Raw genomic sequence first — 10491 nt, 5'->3', positions numbered from 1 at the left:
ATGTCACTATTCCCCATAGCTGTCAACTTACAGATTTGAAAATAAGGGACCAGCAGCCAAAATAAGGGACCTGCAGCCTCACCTGTTCCAGGCACTCCAGTCTTCCTGTTCTCCTGCAGTCTGGTCAAACTCATGCTAGGTAGCTTCGAGAACACTGTCCAACCAACTTTGTAACCAGAGGTTCAACTGAATAGAATCTGAATCACATGCACCACAAGGCCTATGCAGCCTTAACTTAAGATGGCTCCCCGGCTTGGCTTTGCACTGCAAAGTTTGCAGGAGCACGTGCAACAAAATGGCGTCCAGCATTCAAAAAACCCCTCAGCTTGCATTAATTAGCGACACACAAGGCATGCACGCTCCACCCCCCAGTCGTTCTTAGACTTCTTATTGGGTGAGCAACACAGCCAAGCAACACAGTTGGAGCCTCCTTCCTCCCTGGCCGGCAGGGAGGGAGGAAGAGGAGCTGCTTCCTTTGAAATTTAAGGGACATCATTTAAGGGACATTCATCAATAAGGGACTGCAGTGGGACATGGTCTGGAATAAGGGACTGTCCCTTCAAATAAGTGACACTTGACAGCTATGCTATTCCCCTACCCTGCCTGCTCCTGTGTCCTTCTGTTTCCTGATGATTATTTTTAAAAAATGGCAGGAAATAACTGTATGTGGCTATATCATTCCAAATTTCGTTGTTTTACTCCCACAATTTTCTCGGTTAAGGGGGCTGAAAAAGTGTGTGTGGTTTTTTTTTACCTGGAATAAAACAACCTGGAAATAAGCACTAAACATGCACTGTGTTCCATTTAGTTTGCTGGAAGTAGCTTTCACATCATTTGAAAGCTTAAATACAAAACTGCAGAAATGGAATGAACTGCCATGTGAATGCAACCTCAAGGCTTTCCAGTACAGTGGTACCTCGGGTTACATACGCTTCAGGTTACATACACTTCAGGTTACAGACTCTGCTAACCCAGAAATAGTACCTCGGGTTAAGAACTTTGCTTCAAGATGAGAACAGAAATTGTGCTCTGGTGGCGCGGCGGCAGCAGGAGGCCCCCATTAGCTAAAGTGGTGCTTCAGGTTAAGAACAGTTTCAGGTTAAGACTGGACCTCCGGAACGAATTAAGTACTTAACCCGAGGTACCACTGTATCTGCCAGTGTTCAGTCAGCAACATTTGGGAACTCACCACCAATAGTTTCCCCCTTGTTATGGGTCCCATCTGCTGGCATTCTGAGAGACAATGCCTCTGTACCTCAAAATTGCTTTTAGTTATAACCGTGAATAGCTGATTAATTTGCTTTACACCACAGTAAAGCAAACCTTGACTCCTTTTGGAAGCCAAGCAAATGTACACCAGTTGAAACTTTGGCCCAAGGAATTCTCACAGTTCCCAAAGGGTTTTTCAGAGGGATGCGAGTCAACATATTTCATGCCGAAAGTGGGGGGTGTCTCAGGATATTTTAGTGCACCTTTTCTACTTTATTGCGGCCCCGAGGTCATTAATTTTATAAAGGTCAGGTTTAACATGTTTATTTCACTTGGTGTTCTGCCTGATAGAAAAAGATACAGACGTATTAATAGTTCTCAAAACGAATTTGACGTTCCGTTCACTTGGGGGAATCACGGCCAATGTTTCCTCTTGAAAATGACACTTCATTTTGGAATCTGCCACAGCAAAGCGTCCCAGCCCGAAACATCTGGTTGGCATACACAATGGAACCTTGCACCTGGGAACATGTCGAATGTTGATTTTGAAACTGTTTGTCCATTCTCCACTTGCATAAAAATATGTTTTAGGCTGTTAAAATGTGCTTTTGGCAGTCAGCTGTGATAATGCAAGGCTGTTTGTCTTGGAACTGTCTCCAACCAAAATGTGCCGGCAGCTAAGCCTGGATATTCTTTTGGGGAGGTTGGTTTGCTTTCTTCCCCCTAAAGGATGAATACGGATGTAGTACTTAATGGCAAATCATAATATGGGTGTTCACACATTATATTCAACGGGTGTATGATTTGCGTGCACAAATAGTTCAGCTGGTATACATGGGCTGTATACAGTCTATATGCTTGTGTACACAACAGCTGGGCTGTGCAAATAAATAAAGGCTTGTTCACATGTTACACCGAACGCAGGTAGAAGCTGTCTCTTCCTGCCAACCTAGCAGTTTGAAAGCACGTCAAAGTGCAAGTAGATAAATAGGTACCACTCCAGCAGGAAGGTAAACGGCGTTTCCATGCGCTGCTCTGGTTCGCCAGAAGCGGTTTAGTCATGCTGGTCACATGACCCAGAAGCTGTACACCGGCTCCCTCGGCCAATAAAGCGAGATGAATGCCGCAACCCCAGAGTTGGCCACAACTGGACCTAATTAATGGTCAGGGGTCCCTTTACCTTTACCTTTACAAGCTGTCTCTACATATGTCCAAGTTTGTGAAAGTGTGCATGATCCACTCGGTCTTTCCCACTACCTGCTACCTGTTCCTTTTAACTGGAAATGTACAAGTTTGAACCATGTGCTCTGTTGCCACACTGAGCTACAGCCCTTCCCCAAAAAATAAAGTAAGATTCCAGGCCTCATGCTTCTGAATAAAGGGCTGGTTTAAATAGGAACACTGGAAGCTGTGTTATACTGAATCAGAGCATTGCACCATCTAGCTCAGACTTGCTCTTAAACTGACTAGCAGTGGCTCTCCAATGATTTCTTTCTTTTTTAAAACATAAATAAAAATAAATTATTTATTTGGCTTTTCAGATTAAAATTTTACAGTCGCATATTCAGCATACAAAATAAAAACAAGATTCGAAGGAATCTCTTGGACTTCCCACCTCCCCTTTGTGGGTCCTATTGTTAATCATTTCCTCCTGCATCTTTTATAATAATCCAAATCTTTTCTCTCTCCACTGTATCCAAAATTCACCAGTCTTACTAACAATTTTAACTGTTTACAGTGGTCTTTAAGATAAGTTATAAACTTTCCCCATTCCTTATTAAAATTTTGGTCTTCCTGATTTCAGATTCTTCTGGTCATTTTAGCCATTTCAGCATAATCCATCAACTTAATCTGCCATTCTTCTCTGGTTGGGATTTTATCTTCTTTCCATCTCTGGGCCAATAAAATCTGCGCAGCTATGATCGCATACATAAATAGTCTTTTCTGCTCCCTTGGGATTTCAGCAATGGCTCTCCAGGGTGTCAACCAAGGTAGCATTCCTAGCCCCACCAGAAGACACCAGGGATTGAATTTGGGACTTTCTAAATCATGTGTTTCTACCACTGTGCTGTGTCACCACCCCTTATAAAGGGGCCATGTGTTCTCAGGCACACTGTCAGGCTATGCAGGGGGGTGGTGAGGCTCAACAAGTCCAACCAGCAGTTTCCTGTGAATTGTGCGCACACCCTATAACATTCCCTAGAATTCTCTAGAACACAACAGAGTTCCATGGCCAATGCATGGAGATTCTTTAGCAGAGACATTGACGTAGAAAGGGTTCCCTGGAGGTAAAAGGTTTGGGAAACCCAACCCTCTCATTGGACTCTGTATTTTTGCAGACAACAGCTCCCCCTCCCCCCCACTCTGTGCTGTCCATTCACTCTGTCTGTGTGTTTTTCATTTGTGATAAAAATCATTCTAGAGGAAAAAAGTGAACTTTCAACGGCTGAAGCATCCTGCTCATTCTCACACCTCCTGTGTGGCCCTGGGTGAGTCTGTTGACCTCTGTGTATCTTAACAAGACAACCCAGCTGGAACATCGGGCAAGAAGAGGGCCTCTTGCTGGCAAACAGATTGAGATTTTCCTTGGTAAATAGATGACACACTCGCACAAAATGGGACAGTTATTTTTACAGCGCACAGAGAACAACCTCCCACTGAGATAAGCTTAACACAGCTCCAGGCTTCTTCTTCCTCTTTTTACTGTCCTACATCATAGATATGTTTACAGGCACCAATGAACAGAATTAGAGAAAGTCTACGAAGGTATTCTAGGACAAAGTCCTGAGATACTGCAAATGAACTAGACTAGCATAGATGCTATTTTGCATCCTATTTACCTCAGTAAATACCCCCTCAAAAAACCATAAGACATGTATTAAGATAAGATGTATCTGAAGATAAGATGTATCTGAAGAAGTGTGCATGCTCACGAAAGCTCATACCAAGAACTAACTTAGTTGGTCTTTAAGGTGCCACTGGAAGGAATTTTTTTTGTTTTGACTATGGCAGACCAACACGGCTACCTTTCTGTAACTGGAACATAAGAGACTGTTTGCTCTTATTGCCCAGCTATTGATTACACTTGCTTGGCCCTTTCTACATTGACCATGTCTCATTAAATTTGCCCACATTCCCTTCTATTCTGAACAGAGGATAGATACAAATAACCCCTCTCTGTGAGCATGACAGCAGTGGCTGATGTAGGTGACCCCTGCCCCGCCAAATGATGGGTGGCATTCCTGCAATATTTTGTGGTTCTCTTTTTCTGCTCTTTTGGATTTGTCAAGCATTTTGTGTTATCCCATGCTACCACAACAGCCATTTTGTATTCTGCCCAACAACCCAATAGCAGCCATTTTGTGACTGGTGCCCATGGCAGGTTTTCAGAATTCCAAATGTGCCCTCTGGCCCAAAAAGGTGGGCGACTCTGGGGTAGGAGCAGATGTTGCTTCTACCAAACCAAAGCCCCAAGTGATGATGTCAGTGAGTGCTGAAGTCCTGTCACTTAGCTTAGTCAGTAAGATTTTAAAAGGTCAAGTCTTTGGCTTAGAAGGGCATCCTCCTGCATTGCTGCTGTCTTCCCATTTGTCTTCTGAGGGGGGACCTTCTGAGAGGAAACCTGTTGGAAACGTAAAGGTCTTAAGTGGCCACTCATAGGAACTTCTCACTGTTGTTCCATGTGGAGAGAAATGTCACTGCAGCTGCTCAGGAAAATGCCACCGTTGTTGTTGTTGTTGTTGTTTCTTCATTTATATACCTCTATGTTTTTAAGAAAAATCTCAGAGCAGTTTGCAACACACTAAAAGATCAAATGAAGCATTCCATTACTGAAGAAAGTCAAATATAGCGAATACAATTAAGAGGATATTAATATATTATCTTAAAGATTTTAAAAGAAAACATTACAAAGAAGGCGAACTACAGAATAAACATTTATTGCAACAAAGTTATGCACACACATATACACACACTTATCTTAAAGATCTTTGCTTTTGGGTACAGAGTTAGGGGTCACCTCTTGCGAAGGGTGTTCTGCCCTTTCACACAGGGAGGTTGTGCAAAAGCTGTGTTGCCCCAACCAAACTACTGCTGATTCACCTGGGGTGACAGCTTGAATAAAATATTGGGGTGGGGAGAGGCAGATAAGCCCCATCCCGTATAATTGATCACAAAATGCAGCACCCACCCACTATTTGAATGGCAACACTTATCAACTCGTGGGGGGCTCATATATTTTATTGGGGAGCTGAAGGGACCTTGGCCCCTAGGAGTTAGCTCCTATGCACCTGAATAAAAATGGCACCCCATTACAGGGTCAGAGTCTAAGGTGTCTGAGGATGCCACTACTGCCCTTTAGAGGGGTGAGTTTGCCACTGGCTCTTATTTAGGAGTAAACATGAGTTGCTCTCTTCCATGGGCAGCTGTGCCCAATAGCAGGGGAACAACCGGGCTGCTATTTAAGCCTTCTTTACCTCCCCCTCCTCCTCTTTTGCAGCATCCTCCCTCCCTCTACACCAGGCATAGGCAAACTCGACCCTCCAGATGTTTTGGGACTACAATTCCCATCATCCAGCCACTCTGAGCGGCTTCCAACACATATAAGAACATTATAAAACATCAAACATTGAAAACTTTCCTATTCAGGGCTGCCTCAGATGTCTTCTACAGGTTGTATAGCTTCTTATCTGCTTGACACCTGATGGACGGGTGTTCCACAGGGTATGTGCCACTACCAAGAAGGCCCTCTGCCTGGTTCCCTGTAACTTCACTTTTTGCAGTGAGGCAACTGCCAGAAGGCCAGAATTTTCTCCCAATCCCTTGATGGGGAGCCACAGGTTGTGGCTGCTTGCACTGAAGGAATGCTTCCCTCACATACGTCAATTCATGCTCAGATTTACATGATTTGGTCATTCTTTGGCAGATCTTCTATTGTTATATGTGAGTAAATATGACCTTTCCACCATTACTCTTTTTCTCAAGGCTTCTTCCATGGTGTTCTGTTGACAGTCAAAGACCCTACAAGTGTCCCTATTTTCCAGAGACATCCTGAATTTAAAGAAGCCATTCCAGTTTCTGATTTGATCCCAGAATGTCCCACTTTTCCTTAGGATGTCCTTATTTCCATTGGAGAAATATTGGAGGGTATGGTAGGTTGTCCCTATTTTCAGTGGAGAAATGTTGGAGGGTATGGAGTTATCCAACCCCCTGAGCCGTCTGAAGGCAATCCTGTATAGGGAAGGGTTTTTTTAAATGTTTTATTATGTTTTTATATATGTTGGAATCTGCCCTATTCCTATTTTCATCAGGGAAATGTTGGAGGGTATGCAATCAGCAACAGGGCACAACAACACAAATATGTTTCTCATTGAGGTTCTGCATCTGTGCAGGCAGCCAGACACTCTAAAGGTCTTGTTCCATTGCTAGGTGTGTGGGTTGTTTGTGGAAAGGTCCTCCTTACCTGACTGCTTTCCTCCTGCAAATTCAGGAACCAGCCTTGCAATGCATTATTTCCACTGGTGATTTTTATATATGTCAGCCTCCAGCTGGGGCGATCCCAGCCAACGGCTCAAATGTAAACTCGCAAAGATGCCTTGTGCCTGTTATTTTCCAGTGAAGTGTGGAGTAGAATAAACTCCTGTTCTGGGGCAGCCCGACTGAAAAAGGGAGTGCTTTCATATAGCAGGTCTCCAGCAAACCCGCCAGACCAAGCAAGGAATTATTAACAAAACCCAGGAGTCAGGAGTCAAGGTGGAACAGAAGAGAGCTGCCATGGCCTAAGATAATTTACTTGATAAACATTTTGACCAACGTCTGAGTGTGTTTCCAAGACTTCGCTGACTCACAGGTTTTAGCAAATATCTTCACGTCAGTTCAGACACAACAGATTTGACCTGGAATGGGTGGGCTGTCTTTTGGAAAAAAAGTTTTGGGCAAACCAAAGTGTATATACACTGACTAGTATTTTGGGAGGCAACCCTGGAATTTTGGACATCAGAAATGCTTTCAAAGGAGAGACGTAACTAGGTAATTTTAGACGATGGACATAATGGTCTCATGGGGGTGAATTCAGACAGCCATGTGTATTCAGTTGTGGAATACAACATCTCTCTTCTTCCTTCCCACTCCAGAGTGTGGCCTCTGGATGCAGCCGTAGCTGCAGCACTGCTCAGAGGCCTTCTAACTTGACTTGTCCAGAGAACACAGCTGACACCATGCAACCAAAACTGGAGATCTCGGATCCTATTGCAGCCTCGTGGGCAAGAACCCTACAGTTGAAACTTTGTGAGCATGGTATACTGTTTGGTAGCAGGGAACCCTTTGCAGCTTGAGGGCTGAATTCCCTCCTTGACAAACTTCTAGGGGCTACATGCTGTCAGCAGGTCCAGAAGCAAAAGTGGATGGAACAATAGATGTGACCTTTGTGCAGCAGGCTACATGCCATCTGAAGGTCGCCTGTTTCTACAAACACTAGGGGTGGCCCAGCACTGCCTGAGGTGAATCAGGAAGGTGCTGCCCCCACACCCACCTCACCAAAGCTTCACTTACTGGGGTTCTGTGACTGGGGTTTCTGGGTTCCGGCAAAATCTCATGAGAGGTCTGTGAGATCTTGCCAGAACCCACACCTGCTTCTCCTGGCTTCTCCAGCGGTGGTAGCAGGGGTGGGTGGGATGGGCACTGCCCAAGGCTGCTGACTCAGGCCACCTCATGGATGGGCTGGCCCTGCACACATAAAGTCATAGAATTGTAGAGTTGGAAAGGACCCTGAGGGTCATCTAGTCCAACTCCTTGCAATGCAGGAATCTCAACTAATGCATCCATAATAGGTGGCCATCCAACCTCTGCTTTAATACCTCAAATAAAGGAGAGTCCACAACCTCCCATGAGAGACTGTCAAACAGCTCTTCATGTCAGAAAGGAATCATGCTCAGTCGGAATCTCCTTTCTTGTAGCTTGAACCCATTGGTTTGGGTCCTAGTCTCCCAAGCAGGAGAAAACAAGCTTGCTCCATGTGATAGCCCTTTAGATATTTGAAGATGGCTATCATAACTTCTCTCTCTCTCCCTCTCTCCCTCTCTCCCTCTCTCTCTTATACAGTGGTACCTTGGGTTAAGTACTTAATTCGTTCTGGAGGTCCATCTTAACCTGAAGACCACTTTAGCTAATGGGGCCTCCCACTGCACAATTTCTGTTCTTATCCTGAAGCAAAGTTCTTAACCCAAGGTACTATTTCTGGGTTTGCAGAGTCTGTAACCTGAAGCTTCTGTAACTTCTGTACAGGTACCACTGTAGGGTGTAGAACAGGGGCTGGGAGGGATACAACTTTGGTGTGTTTGTCTAGTGCTGAGGATCAAATCAAGGCCCAAAGGTCACATTTGGACCCAGGACTGAGGATCCACACCCCTGGTTTAATTAGGAACAGTGGGGTGTATCCAATCCAAATCCTATTCAGAGTAGGCCCATTGCAATTAGTGAACATGACTACCTCAAGTTCCTTACTTTCGGTGGGTATCTCTGAGCAGGGCTAGCACTGGATACAACCCAAAGGCATTTTCATTGAAAGTGGAAATATTACTTCATCTTTTTTTAAACAGATTCTGAAAGCCACCCTTGATTTTATCAGCTAGTGGAAACAGCTCCCCCCTGGGGGGAGAAAAGGACAATTATGAACCATCTGTGGATAGGGGCAGGCTGAAAATGATGGGAATGGAAAAAAGAAAAGAAAAATCTAGGCACAGATGGGCTTTGTCGGAAAACAGCAAAGGGTTTTGGAATCTGGAAGCTGCAGTTTGGTACATTGAATGCTTGTTGAAGGCATCTGCTGCACTGGCAGCTTTCACAGAGCCTGAGTGAAAAGCAAGTGCCCGTGATAAGAGGTCAGCTTTTGAAGACATGGCCAGGATACGAAGGGATCTTGCTTAGGGATGTCAGAGAATTCAGACAAAAGTGGAAACGGAAGTGAAAATCGCTGGTGTTTGCTCATTCATCCAGTGTACAGAATGGAAATCAATTCAGCGATTGCAATCAATATTCACTGTTGTTGTTGTTGTTGTTGTTGTTGTTGTTGTTGTTGTTGTTGTTGTGTTGTTCCTTTCAGTCTGCAAATGACACTTAAAGGATTATGTTTCCCATCCCCCATTTGCATTGTGTTTCCTTTGCAATGAAATGAACAAGGCAGAATGACAGAATGACAATTAATTGTGTACGTTATGCGACTTCATCGCAACAGACATCAAGACGCAGAGTGAACCCCTGAGCAGAATACGAACTGCAGCAGAACAGAGTCAGTGCTGCACACAGGGCAGAAAGGCGTTGCTTAAATACTCTGCCAGTAGTTGCATTTGCCTTGCCTGGCAAGATCAGCTGCTCTAGAGCAAACACGGGGCTTCTCCTCTTCCAGGACTGGCATCCCAAGTGTTTGGTACAACGAGGCAGCCACTTCAGGCAGCAGAGGCTGAGGGTCGTGGAGAGGGCATTTCTGCTAGTACCACACAACCTGACTTCTGCTGGTCTGCTGCCATCAGGTGCCATGGCCTGTTTCAAAGTAAAATGCAGCTGTTGACTGTTGTATATGGAATTGAGGGATAGGCCATTTTGTCCTCCGACTCTGACAGCAAAAATGGTCAAGCTCTGTTCTCCTTCACCAAAGCACCTGCTTCGAATCACCCCTGCTGACTGTTCAGAGTGCTTAGGAGCCCAGGAGGCTGGCCTAGGCTAAGTCAGAGCATTGGTCCATCTAGCTCCCTATTGTCTGCACCAGGCATAGGCAAACTTACCCCTCCAGATGTTTTGGGACTACAACTCCCATCATCCCTAGCTAAGAGGACCAGTGGTCAGGGATGATGGGAGTTGTAGTCCCAAAACATCTGGAGGGCCGAGTTTGCCTATGCCTGGTCTACACTGACTGGTAGTGTAGGCCTGCCATATGACCAAATTTTCCCAGACATTACCTTGATTTCAAAGGCGGAATTGATATCGGGGGGGGGGGGATTTCCAAAAGGCAGTGCTCAACAACTTTCAGGGTGTCCTGGTTTTTACTTTTTGAAATATGGCAACCCTATGGTAGCGACTCTCAAGGGTTTCAGACAGGACATTCCCAGCTCTGCCTTGAGATGCTAGGGGGCTGCCATTGAGTGGCAATGCCACTGAGTGCCAAACAAGCACATCTGAACTCATCCCTAATCAAATGGGGGGGGGAGAGTACAGGCTGGATGTTCAAATTAGTCAAATTATCATTTCAGCCTAGTGCGCCATCTCCCCATTCAGTCTTCCTAAAGTGAA

The 10491-nt window shown here is 45.0% G+C and overlaps 1 long non-coding RNA gene across 1 annotated transcript; it reads left to right on the top strand.

The window, feature by feature from the left end:
• The first annotated feature begins 3643 nt into the window (after positions 1-3643).
• On the top strand, positions 3644-9196 carry LOC309356995. Its single transcript, XR_014163002.1, has 3 exons — positions 3644-3706; positions 7341-7510; positions 8815-9196. It is a non-coding gene; the product is annotated as an uncharacterized lncRNA (long non-coding RNA).
• Positions 9197-10491: the final 1295 nt, after the last annotated feature.

Source organism: Podarcis melisellensis, assembly GCF_964234715.1.
Source record: "Podarcis melisellensis genome assembly, chromosome: 14".
Lineage (NCBI taxonomy): Eukaryota > Metazoa > Chordata > Lepidosauria > Squamata > Lacertidae > Podarcis > Podarcis melisellensis.
Note: the sequence above shows the minus strand (reverse complement) of the source record. Positions and strands in the feature narration are given on the sequence as shown.